The 12722-nt window shown below is 39.3% G+C and overlaps 1 protein-coding gene across 1 annotated transcript in view; it reads right to left on the reverse strand.

Annotated features, from left to right (window-relative positions):
• Positions 1–10489, reverse strand: part of foxj3 (forkhead box J3) — a 165743-nt gene extending 155254 nt beyond the window's left edge. Inside the window, exon 1 of the mRNA XM_088338043.1 lies at positions 10188–10489. The gene's annotated coding sequence lies outside the window, so the exon portion shown is untranslated. The remainder of the gene's footprint in view (positions 1–10187) is intronic.
• Positions 10490–12722: the final 2233 nt, after the last annotated feature.

Raw genomic sequence — 12722 nt, forward strand, 5'->3', positions numbered from 1 at the left:
AATCCCCATCGCTTGCTAAGAGCTAATAGACTGTTCTTCAAAGGTTGTCTTGCATTGGGCCAGTTCTGTCTAACCAATAAGGCGACACTGTCCTTATAATGAGAGCATCAAATAAGATGGTGGTGGATGAGAATTACGGTTGGCTTTGGCAGAATTAAGTATTCCAATCAATCTTTTTATTTGAAATCCTAAAAAAACATGTTTTACCATACTCTTACCAGGTTGTTTTTTTTTTTTTTTTTCAAAATAGGGTTAAATAACTAAAAAAATTGCTTTACTAGAAAATCTTAATGACTGAGAACTTTGGTCTAAACTTTACCATCTTGATGTCTCCAATCTCACTAAAATGTAGCATTATTGCAGTTTGTTAATTTTGAAACAGAAACACTCACTAAACAAAAAAATTAAAAGAAAGATGAAGGTAACAACAAATACATATACAGTATGTCTATTTGGTACACAGAGTAACCAAAATTATATCTTATGATACATTTTTAAAAATGCCCTCTTTTGCAACATATAGAAGATACACCGCTGTAACTGATAAGACAAAGTAGATGTCAGATATATTGGAATTTAATTCCTTACAGGTAACGACATATATTATTTGACCACTGTTGCTGTATTAAGTCTTGCAAAGCACAAGAAAGAATACAAACTACGGAGACTCAAAGTGATCAAAACTCGCAAGTTCACTTCTTATTTTTCCGCAGCATTGCTGGAGGTTTTTGGGTACCCGTAACATCAAGATGGGAGACAATTACGTCATCTCCCTCTGGGTGAGGCTCATAAAATAAATAGTAATTTCTGGAGGTACGATTAATTTGAAAAATACATATTTATATGATAGGTCATGTAGTAGTTCTAGTACTAGTTATTTAAATCAATATTTTAGTGCATTTAGCTTTTAATGGACAGGAGAATGAATAGTGAAAGAAACAGGAGTAGAACGACATTATTTATTATTATGGTGGTGTGGTTGTCTGCACTGGCATATAAGCTAAAGCAAAATAATAGTAGTAAATTAAACTCAATTGACGTAGTTTTCCGCCAGCCAATTAGCTTTGGGGACTAGTTTGTCACACTCAAAGTACGTGTTTACTAATTAAAACAGCTCAACTGTAGTAAGTTAGTCCAGTACTGTTAGTGTATAAACATTGGCCAAAGTCGAAAAACACCTAAGTATAGGGACTCACAAACTTAAAATAATGTCTTGCTGGTAAAAACTTGACATAGCTCCCGTTTTGGCAATGTCCTCAATCTCCTTCCTTTTTGTGAGGAAAATAGATAGATAGATAGATAGATAGATACTTTATTCATCCCCTAAGGGAAATTCACATTTCCAGCAGCATCCCTGAGCTGAGAACAGTACAATAATAAAGCCAAAAGAATACAATATACAAATACCCAGTGTGACGTGCAAATGCCCACTTTAGCATGTTATATAGAGTAACCAAATAGTGCTACACAGAACACATAATGCAGTAAGATTCAGTAATATCCAATGTAGGTGGTGTGGTTTAATGTGGGCCTTTACTCTGCCGGGTGGAGTTAAAGAGCCTCATGGCATGAGGAAGAAAAGATCTCTTCAGTCTGTCCGTAGTACAAGACAGTGACAGCAGTCTGTCACTGAAACTGCTCTTCTGTCCGGAGATAATGCTGTGAAGCGGATGCGATGGATTGTCCATGATTGACCTCAGCTTTTTCAGTGCCTGTCTCTCAGCTACTGTTGTTAGGCTGTCCAGCTCTTTGCCCACAACAGAGCTCGCTTTCCTAGCCAGTTTATTGAGACGAGAGGCATCCTTCTTCTTGACGCTGCCTCCCCAACACGCTGCCGCATAGAAGAGGGCGCTTGCCACTACTGTCTCATAGAATATTTTCAGGAGCTTTTTGCAGATGTTGAAGGAGGCCAGCCTTCTGAGGAAGTAAAGTCGGCTTTGCCCTTTCCTACATAGAGCTTCTGTGTTGGCAGTCCAGTCCAGTTTGTTGTCCAGCTGCACACCCAGGTATTTGTAGAAAATGAAAAATAAGCAGCCGTGTCGTGCACTGACTCGCCCCCAGGTGAAAACGAACTTTGGATTAGACAAGACGTCATCACAAGACTGTTCTTCGGGAACCCTTATCTCGATCGTTTTTTTTCCCTTTCGGGAAAAAAAAAAACTCATTTTCTGCAACACGGTTTTCAGTGCATCACTAAAAAATATCCAGATTTTGCTGAAAAGGAATATTTGTTACTGTATAGTGCTGCTGCCTTAAGTTGACAATTTCACAAACACTCAAGATTTAAAAAAACAAAGAAGTCGATTGAGGTAAGTGAGAACAAAATTGTATTACATAACTCCATTTTTAAGCAGGTTAAGTCAGGGCACTGGCTCCAGGTTTAGACTGTCACTATTATTAAATCATTAACTCAACTGGCAGAGTTCTTGGAAATAAATGTGTCAAACGATGTTGGGGCAAAACATCTTTAAGTTCTTGTATTCCATGTTGTGAATTGAACTCAAATGTATAGAAAATAAAACAAGTTGGTTTTGAAGAAAACAAATAATTCTCTTTGTTTTATGTTCAATCAAATCGTAAACTAAGGGTAATGGAACAGCTCGAAACTTCTTTTTAAGTCAAATGAAGAATAATATGGGCTAAACTGCTTCTACCTATAAAGAGTCTCTTAGGAGCTGCTATTGCTTGTATCTTTACTTTTCGATTGCAAGTGGAAAATAAAATATGGCACTTGCAAATGGTATCTCAAGTTTCATCTTTTCTGAAGACTATTTAACAGAAAACTGATTTCAAATGTTTTTGAGTAAAATACTATAAAATGCCCTGTTAACTGAGTGTGTATGTTTGCGTTTCTGTGAACAGACATTCATTAATACACTCACTCCTTTTTAAAATAACTTGTGGATAGTATGCAAAACCAAGTCTGACCTTTGATTGAGGGTGCTGACTAATATTAAGGGCATTACCTTCAATCTGAGGAGGGCTGTTTGAAGACAGCCGCAGGATTGAAGGACTCACAGTTTAGCCATCCATTTTCTATGCAGTTTGTCATCATTAGTAAGAAGTGGGCTGGAACCTGTCCCAGCTGATTTGCACTTTACACTAGTTGCCAGCAAATCACAGGGGACATGCTACAGAGTCAAACAGAAAAGGTACAGTGTACATTAGAGGTGAGCGATATGATGATATCAAATTGTTATGGGTTTTTACAGGATTGTGATCTTATTTTTGACGTCCATTGTATTTGAGTTTCTATAAATCATTGATTTGTTCATGTACTGTACTTCTTTCCTTTTTCTTTGGGTTCTGTCATGCTTTTCGTTTTATTTAATCTTATAATTAAATAAAGCTTTGACAGAGCACCTCTGTATGACAAAGGGCCATCACACTTAAACGGTCACGCAATACACTTTCATACAATTAGGTCAACAGAAAGGATAGTAAAGTATTATCAACTCGTTCCTAGTTTCAGTAGAACAACGGAAACGTTACTCTTAATAGTTTTAACTGCAGGTTGACAGACATATTTACACCCACTCCCAAGTCACCAGCGGACCAAGGAGATCTGGAAGCAGCCTAATGGCTCCTCGCGAGTGTCCACCGAGTCAGGTAACTGCAAGTTTTGTGTTTCGTTTAATTAGTTAACCTTTTCAATTATTGATGGATAATGTGGAACCGTATAATGACAACATTTACAAATTGCATAAAAGGCACCTACGAATCCAATAAGGCGTTATTATCAGTTGTTACATGTTATACCTAGAGGTAGAGAAAATGCACATGAAAGAGGCTGTCTGTCTTATTTAATGTTCTATGCATCCTTACTAATCCAAACATGGTTATTCTATGAGCTTAGCCTCAACATCCCTCTGCTGTCATTTATCTCACGGGGGGTCATTTCCCCACTTGGTGTCGACTGAAAATTGCATTGCTGTTGCTCCGGGCTCAGGTAGGTGACTAATCATGGCACCCCTGTTTTCTGAAGCGGAGTCGAGATTTGTTATTACCTGAGACTTATGCATTTTCATATTTTCAGCTGACAGCAAAGCGGAATCCCATTGGATCAAAATCGGTGGACTTACCACAAACATCCCAATAAAACAATTGGAATGCTATATTTAGACTTTGGGCACAAGTACCGTAAATTCCAGACTATAAGCCGCTACTTTTTTCCCCAAACTTTCAAACCTGCGGCTTATTCAGTGATGCGGCCAATTTATGTAATTTTTTCTAACGGCTGCCAGCGACGCTAGAGTACAAAAGGTAAGATTTAGACCGGTGGAATATATGCGCCGAGGAAGACTGCAACTTCTTGGCTTGTGCATCAATGAAACATACCCTCATCATGCAAAATGCAAAAAGAAAGGCAAATCAAAAAATCCACCAATACCAACGGGTTCCGAAAAGCCGGTCTGCTGCGTGACGGAGAGGAGGGCACAGAATCAGGAGTGGATGAGACTTCCAACGACAGTGACAGCGCGAGTGAGGCTGCAGGAGCGTGGGACGACGTCTATATGACAAAGTTTCTTTCCGACACTGAGGAAGACGACTTTGATGGCTTCAGTTCTAAGGAGGAAGATGAGGACGGTTTACCGTGATTTTTACAAGTACGGTATATTTTTTTAACAGACCCGTTTACGGTGTTGCGAGCGTGTTGCTACCATGAACTGCCCTGTCACAGGCACCGTTGGGATGAAAGTTATAATATTATTAAAGCTTTGAAAACTCCCTCGGTGTACCGTCTTTCTTTGTAAATATATGTAATCATGTATAATATGTATTTGCAACTGTATATTTTTGTAATGTATTTATTTGTGTTTAATTTGGACACTTATTCTGATATGTTTTGCATGGGCGAATGAAAAAGAAAGGGCAGAACAAGCGCAGGATGACGGGAAGTGGGGTAAACGTGAGACCTGTTTGTGGACGCGGCGGACAATAGTGGATATATATTTTTCCCACCCTTACCTTTGGAAATACAGTAAGACCTCGGTTATCGCGGTTAAGGGGGACCAAAACCACCCGCAAAAAGTGAAAATCTGCGAAGTAGCGACGCCCCTTCAAAAAAAATTAAAAAAAATCTCATCTCATCTCATTATCTGCACCGCTTATCCTTATTAGGGTCGCGAGCGAGCCCATAACCCGCGGCGCGGGTAATTTCGGGCGCGATACGCACGACACCGCGACAAGCCGAGCAGGTCGGGCGCTCCGCGCGGTGGCCGGCCTGTCGGAAGCGCAGAAGAATGCGCTTTTACGCGAGGGGGGGAGGATTTTGTACGGCAGTCGGATTTGGGCACAACACCGGCGCCCGGCGTCTCCCGCTCCAGCCGCGAAGGCTCTACATGGCGCTACACGGCCCTCGATGGCTCCGGCCGACGGATGGGCGGCCGCGGAGGAAAGAGGTAGGGGGGACCAGTGGGGTTAGGGGCCGGTGACGCGGAAGCCGCACCAAAACCGCGCGCCGGGAAACGAGAACAGCGCGCCGTGCTAGGGTCGTCGCCCGAGGGGGATTCCCGCAAAAAGTGAAAATCTGCAAGGTAGATTCAAAAAAATTATATATATATATATATATATATATATATATATATATATATATATAATTATTTATATTTTTTTTTTTACCATTACAAACCGCGAAGCTCTGAATCCGCGAACGTCGAACCCCGAAGTAGCGAGGTCCCACTGTATACACTTTTTTCCTTGGATTACTTTCAACAGGACCGCTATCATTTTGCGTTCATTTTGACGGCTATGATTATTGGACTGTGTGCTTTAATGAAGGACATTCAGTTTCAATCGCGGGACTTAAAGTCCGGTTTGGGTTAATTTTGTGTTTGTGTTACATTTTTTAATGTGGGCGCATGGGGCTTATAAACAGGTGCGGCTTGTGTAAGTACAAAATTAGTTTTCCTCTTAAAATGTGGTAGGTGCAGCTTATGATCAGGTGCGCTCTATAGTCCGGAATTTACAGTATCATATTTTTGGGTTTTTTACAGCTTGACTTCTCGTTCAAAAACCTGCCTGCACACTACTAAAACAGTATGTAGGTAAGCAGCCCCATCACAAATAAATTGTCTACAATTGAGAGGAAATGTATAGTTTCCGATATTTATACTCAAACAATGCCACCAACTGTGATCTTAAACTAATTTCCAATAATTACAGAAAGCCTGAATAACATGAAAAATAAATACCCACATGACAAAGGAGGCTTCAGAACAGACTAAAAACCACGGGTGAGGGTTTTTTTAGTGTGTATTATTTAGCGCCTCCTATTGGTGCCAAAAACCTATTTTAAAAAAAAGATTGATTTTAATAACAAGCGAAAACACATGAACTATCATTTGGACATACGATTTTTTTTTTTAAAAAGTACTCGTAGGTCTAAAAATAAGCATTTATTTTCCATAACATGAGCCTCGCCAGGAGGGAGCTGTCGATTGTCTGCCATCTTGCTGTTATGGTTACTCAGAAACCTTAAAAAGGCTGGGCAAGAAAACTAGGAAATAACATAGTGCTTTTAGTCACGTTGAGTTTCTGTCAATTGTATTCTTCCCTGTGCTTTTTATCAATCGTTTTTGGTTGCAAAACACCATAAAGCGACATTGAGAGGTCAAATAACACAATGTCCCTTTATAGAATGAAACAATTTAGGTGAATGCTACTGGCATTTATTATTGCAACAAAGCATTCAAATATAAATTACCGTAAAAATTGGACAAAAAAAAGAAACTTTTTCCCAAGCTTTTAACCCTGAGGCTTATGCAATGATGTGGCTAATCTATGCATTATTTTTAACGACCGCCAGAGGCGCCCGGGCAGTAAAGGTAAGAGTGAGACACGTAGAATATATGTGTCGAGGAAAACGCAAGTTTAATGTAACTTTGCGCTTTGTGCATGAATAAAACTAGCATGAAAAGACCCTCATCATGGAAAAAGTGTCAATCGAAAGACTAACTACCATATTGGGAATAATTTTACAAGTCTGTTTATTTGTAAACAAAAATAATGTTGCGAAATGAACGGATTACAAGAAGTAACGTCCAAGGAAGCAGAAATGTTTTAGGCGGATTTCTAGTCATCTGTCGACATTGTCGTGTGTTTTGGAATAAATATTTTACACAGTGGGCAGCACGGCGGCGCAGTAGTTAGCGCATGTGCGGCACAGTTCATGTCTTGGAAACCTCCTGCGTGGGTTCAAATCCAGCTCCGGTTTCCTCCCACATTCCAAAAACATGCATTTCAGGTGAATTGGCCGGTCCAAATTGTCCCTAGGTGTGAATGAGCGAGTCAGTTGTCTGTCCCCGTGTGCCCTGCGATTGGCTGGCAAACAGTTCAGGGTGTCCCCTGCCCACTGCCCGATGATGATTGCTGGGATGGGCTCCAGCACCCCTGCGACCCTACTGAGAATAAGCGGTGTAGCTAATGAGATGAGATTTTACACAGTTGGAGTCTATGGATTGTCCTTGATGTAAAGAAGCTATTTTCGCAAACATCCATAGAAGTTGAGGAGACGTAATGGCGAGTTACGCCGGCTTTATAGATTTGGGATATCTTGTTTCAGACTGATCGTGATGTTTCTCTGATGAGTATATTTTGAATCTCAAGAGTTTAAGCTTTCCAATAATATGCGGCATGACGTATTCCTGGTGACATCGTACGGACACGTATTTGTTAAAAGTCCGGCGTTAAGGGGTCAAGGTATATATTATTAAAACTTTCTGCCGACCGTCTATCTTTGTAAATATCTCGTGCTTCAATGTGGGCCACAACGTGGCCTTGTAGCCAGGTGCGGCTTATATATGTACAAAATGCTTTTTCCTCTAGAAATCTACTGGATGCATTTTATAATCTGGAGAGCCCTATAGTCCAAATTTTACTGTAGGTAGATCAATTTTACCCACTGTAAAAGGTTTAAAGCCTACTTATACACAATGGTAGGTGCTATTTCAGGGCATTTTGTTATGTGAACAACACTGTAAAAAAGCATTATTTCACATAAGAAAGAAGAGATAAGAGAAAAGAAATCAACAAAGCACACATACTCAGGAAAACATGTTCATAAATAAATAAGAAGTAGAAGGACAAATGTTATATTATTAATTTAAATGAGTGTTTTTATGATATTTTTGTCACTTTACAGTCGGCATGTTTCCCTGAGTTAAATAAACTGCTGTGGAAATAACTTAAACTGTTCTTTTGCTTTTTTTAACAAATGCAGTTGATAAACACTAAAAGAGATTAAATCTTAGGAAAGGGAATAGTATATTGACAAGAAAAAAATATTATTCTTATAATTAAATCTTACATCCCTGAATCATATTTTAATTTGAGCCACCGAAAAGACCCCCGGCCCTCCAGCTAAGGCACACTTTTTACACCATTAATTTACTAGTCTGGCCCACAAAAAAAATGAATTTTTTCTACCATGTGGACCCCGAATCAAAATGAGTTTGACACGCCTGATCTACCCTATGCATGAATATCATACCTCTCAACTTATACATTTTCCCCATATTGAAAATGTTTTTTGGACATTTCAAATTGTGTAAACCATATAACAATTTTTGTATGTGTCCTTTTTTTTGGTTGACGATCTCTTTTTGCTCATTTCGGCTCTAATCCTGATTGTCTCTGTTACTGGTAGTAAACGATATTGTTATCATAGATTTCTTTTATTGTCGCGAAACATCAGCAGATGTTAACCTCAATCAAGCATTTATTTGATTAAAAAAAAAAGTGTCTTGCTCTGAGTAAATAGGTGCCGCCTTGATTTTTTAAAGCTTATTATTGCTTGAAAAGGGGAATTGCAATCATTTATTAGGAGAACAGTTGGCTGAAGTTGACAGGTATGTGTTATACATCCATTTGCTTTTAGAGATAAATGATTAAACTAGACCGTTTTGGGGGTAAGGCCAGATCATCTCGGAGAAAATAGAAATTAAGTTTTTTTTCTTGTCTTTCTACAGATTTTTATGAGTCATTAGGTAACCAAAAAGACAGGTTTGTGGTTATCCCTTTAATCAGTATATAAAAATAATTTAATTCATAAAATGAATTAATAATTTGAATAATACTGTACATTATTCTACTTTATTATATTTGCATGCATTTTTCCGTCTACAGTGAACGTCCAAGCTACTTCATTTTTTAACTTTTTTATAATAAACCTCATTCATGTCGAGCAACTCAGTATCTCACAACAAAATGTTAATGAACAATATATATGATATGACAAAACACATGTACAATATAACATGTTAAACTACATAAATAAACACGTTTGGAAAAAAAATATGGTGTAAGAATATTTTGTATTTTGTAAGGGAAAATACAACATTTGTAAGGGCATGGAGCCCTGGAGGTTGACAGGTATGTTAAAATTATGGGGTTTGCTTGGGTTCAATTAAAAGGGTGTTGAGCACCCCAAAAACGGACTGTTTACGCCCATGGTTGCAAGTCTTGGGTATGACTCGGCCAAAGCTCGAACCTGAGACCTTTAAGTCCAACAAAAACTTGAAAGGAGGTAATCGTGGACCCTTAGGCATTAGCATGCACGTGCAGATGACACGCCTCTACAGTAAATTCAAACACAGATTTGTGATTAGACTTTCAGCGAAAATAGCTTAAAAATCACTCGCGGGATTCTCGATTGGACTGACTGGCGGACGGGTTACATTATAGTGCACTTGTTGATCGTCGGAGTATATGTTTGGGAGGAACTCCATTCGGATTTGCAACGATTGACAGTGAGGGGGAATAGGTTCGGGGTGCATCAAGGGGGGACACATTGCAACAGCTGTGAGTCAAATGCCACCAGGGCAAGCAGGAAAGCCAAATGACTGACACAAACACACACACGAAAAACACAGTGAGACTCCCGCTCACATTTCCGACTGCACACGCATACCGAACAGCTAACCTAGCTGTGGGAGAAATCCGGGGTACGTCACTCCATTACACCCCCCAAAAAATAGGGGGGGGGGCTCCCCCCCGCCTGCCCACCATGCCTGCCACGGTGAGCGGAAAGCTGTCAAGTGGGGCCTGCGCACCGGGTTTAAACCCCCCTCCCCCACCCCGCCCCACCTCCCTACTCAACGCGAGAACTTGAACGCAGCACACTTTTGACCAAAAAACAAAAAAGTCCACCATTTTTAAAAACTTCGGAGTCCTTGTAGCTCACTTACTCCGTGTTACGGAGGTCAGAGCCGATGTTGTCGGCGGTCTCCGTAATCCTGACGGTAGTTTCGCAGTTAACTGCTCCCACGTTCTGACGCCGTCTGCCTCTCGTGGCCCTGGCGGGTGTCCGAGCGTGTCCCCCGACTTACTGGAAAGCTTTTTGTCGTTCCAGGTAAAGGGGCTGCCGAATGTTTGGCCGGTTTGCCCGCGGTGCCGTGGCGTCCCTTCACTGCTTCGCTCTCTCACGGTTTGCCTTCTCCGAGCTTCTCTTCTCACAACGCCGCCGAGCCAACATCCGGGTATCGCGGCGTTCAGGTCGGATCTACTTTTGAGTGTACTTCGTCGCTCTCTGAGGTTATTCCCCCCGCCCCATGACGTCTCCACCGCTTCCGCCAGGGAATATAGTGCATTATGAAGAACGCCAAGAAAAACGTTGCCTTAGCAAAAATGAAAATTAAATTAATGATAAATAAAGTGTATTTCTTAGCTTACGTGTAATGGATTGCCATTGTATACTAAGATACGTAATGCAGTGATTTTAAAAGGACAACTTTTCGGCGCCTCCTGAAAGTAGAAAAAACATTAATTAAAAATAATAATATGCAAAAACTAGAACTATCATATAAATCATATAAATGCGTACTTTTTTAAATACGTGTAGGTTGAGAATTTTGTAGTTATTTGACGTAAGATAAAGCTCACAGAGAAGGAGCTGACATGATTGTCTGCCATTTTGCTGCTTAGGCTACCCCCAAAGAACAAAAAAGTGTATATTTTTCCTCCTATTTTTCCTTTCTCCTTTTTTTCTATATTTTTATTTAAATATTACCAGAAAATCAAAACTATTTTCTTCTTTTATTTAATCTTCTTTTTTTATTGTTTTTCTTTCCTTTTTTTCTTTTTAAATTGTTTTGTCTGTTGTTTCCCCATTTCATTTTTTAATTTTCTCCTTGTTTCCTTTTCTCCTTTCTTTTTTAAATTCATCATTTTTTTCTCATTTATTTTCTTCCTTTTTACAATGTTTCTCTGTTTACATTTAGTCTTTTTTCTCCATCCTTTCTTTTTCCTCTTTTGTTTTTTCCCTCTTTTCATTTTTTAATTTATTTTTTCTTTCCTTGTTTCTTTGATCCCATGTTTTCATCTTTCTTTCTCTTTTGTTATCTCTTTTTCCTTCTTTGCAAAAGGCTGAGCAAAAAATGAGAAGAAAATTGTGCTTTATCACTTTGAGTCTCCATAGTTTGTATTATTCCTCGTGCTTTTAACACTTGTTTTCAGTTAGTCTACAAAATACAGCAATATCTAGTGGTCAAATATTACACAGTGTCCCTTTAAAATGGACTGTTTGTTTGGATGTTCATCACTTTAATTTAGTATAATGCATTACAACAGAATAATGTGTAAAATCTTTATAGCATGTGTGACCCACGGTGTGGAGATAAAGGAAGGAGTTTGCATGTTCTTGCACCTGCATGGGTTTCCTCCTAACTCCGGTGTCCTCCCACATTCCAAAAACATGCATGTCAGGTCAGGCAGTTCCAAATTGTCCCTAGGTATGAATGATCAAGTGAATTGTCTGTCTCTGTGAGCAGGGGACACCCAGCCATTGGCTGGGAACCAAGTCTGGGTGCCTGGAGTCAGTGACATTATATTAATACTGCTAATACCATGGGAGTAATCAGCTCAAATACCCCTAAATGAAACCTGGGCACCCCTGACAAAATATATCATGATTAAAACTCTATTTTCATCAATAAAGGACAGGATCCGCTTAAATATGATAAAAAATGCTAAACTAAAAAAAATGGAAATTAAAACAAAACAAAAATGTCAACTTTAAGTGTACTCTATTAGAAAGAAATGAGTAAACTAGGATGTTTCTGCTAACCCTAAAGTGTGATGTGGTGTGCACAAATATCCTAAATCCCTTTAAAGGTGTAATATTTGACCACTAGATGGCACTGTATTGTCTAATGCGAATGAAAACCAGTGCCCAAATGTGCACAGCGTGGCAGCAAGATGCCAGAGAAACATGGCGGTGACTATTAGGTACGGTTTGCACGACGTAAAAGAGATTTTAAAAATTCAACCTATGAATATTTATCAAAATTTACATCGGTATCATAGTTCATGTATTTATGTGTATTATTCTTAAAGAAGGTTTTTTGTACCACTAGGAGGCACTAAATATTACACTCTGTCCTTTTAAGTGAATTGGAAAAAAACGTGACCAGTCAGACAATCTGCGTTCCTAGCACCCCCAAAGCTCTGAACCTAAAATCACCCCTAAATAATTACCATTGTCAAATTGAATGACCTGGGAAAAAATTAGTTTATTGTAACAGTGTTAAAACTTTTTAGAAATCGGGCCAGATTTGGTGAGTTGATAATATATTAGGGCCGACTATTCAGCCTGGCAATCTTTAAACAGTCTTTAATAAATTCACTATCCATGAAAGGTCTGCATGCTTGACGATTAGCTCGTAGCTCGCCTTTGTAGTATTTTCATTTGACTCGAAGGGTCTTGTGAAAAAGCACTGCTATGC

The sequence above is a fragment of the Urocampus carinirostris genome, chromosome 6 (genome assembly GCF_059441175.1).
Source record: "Urocampus carinirostris isolate Australia breed hairy pipefish chromosome 6, RoL_Ucar_1.0, whole genome shotgun sequence".
Classification (NCBI taxonomy): domain Eukaryota; kingdom Metazoa; phylum Chordata; class Actinopteri; order Syngnathiformes; family Syngnathidae; genus Urocampus; species Urocampus carinirostris.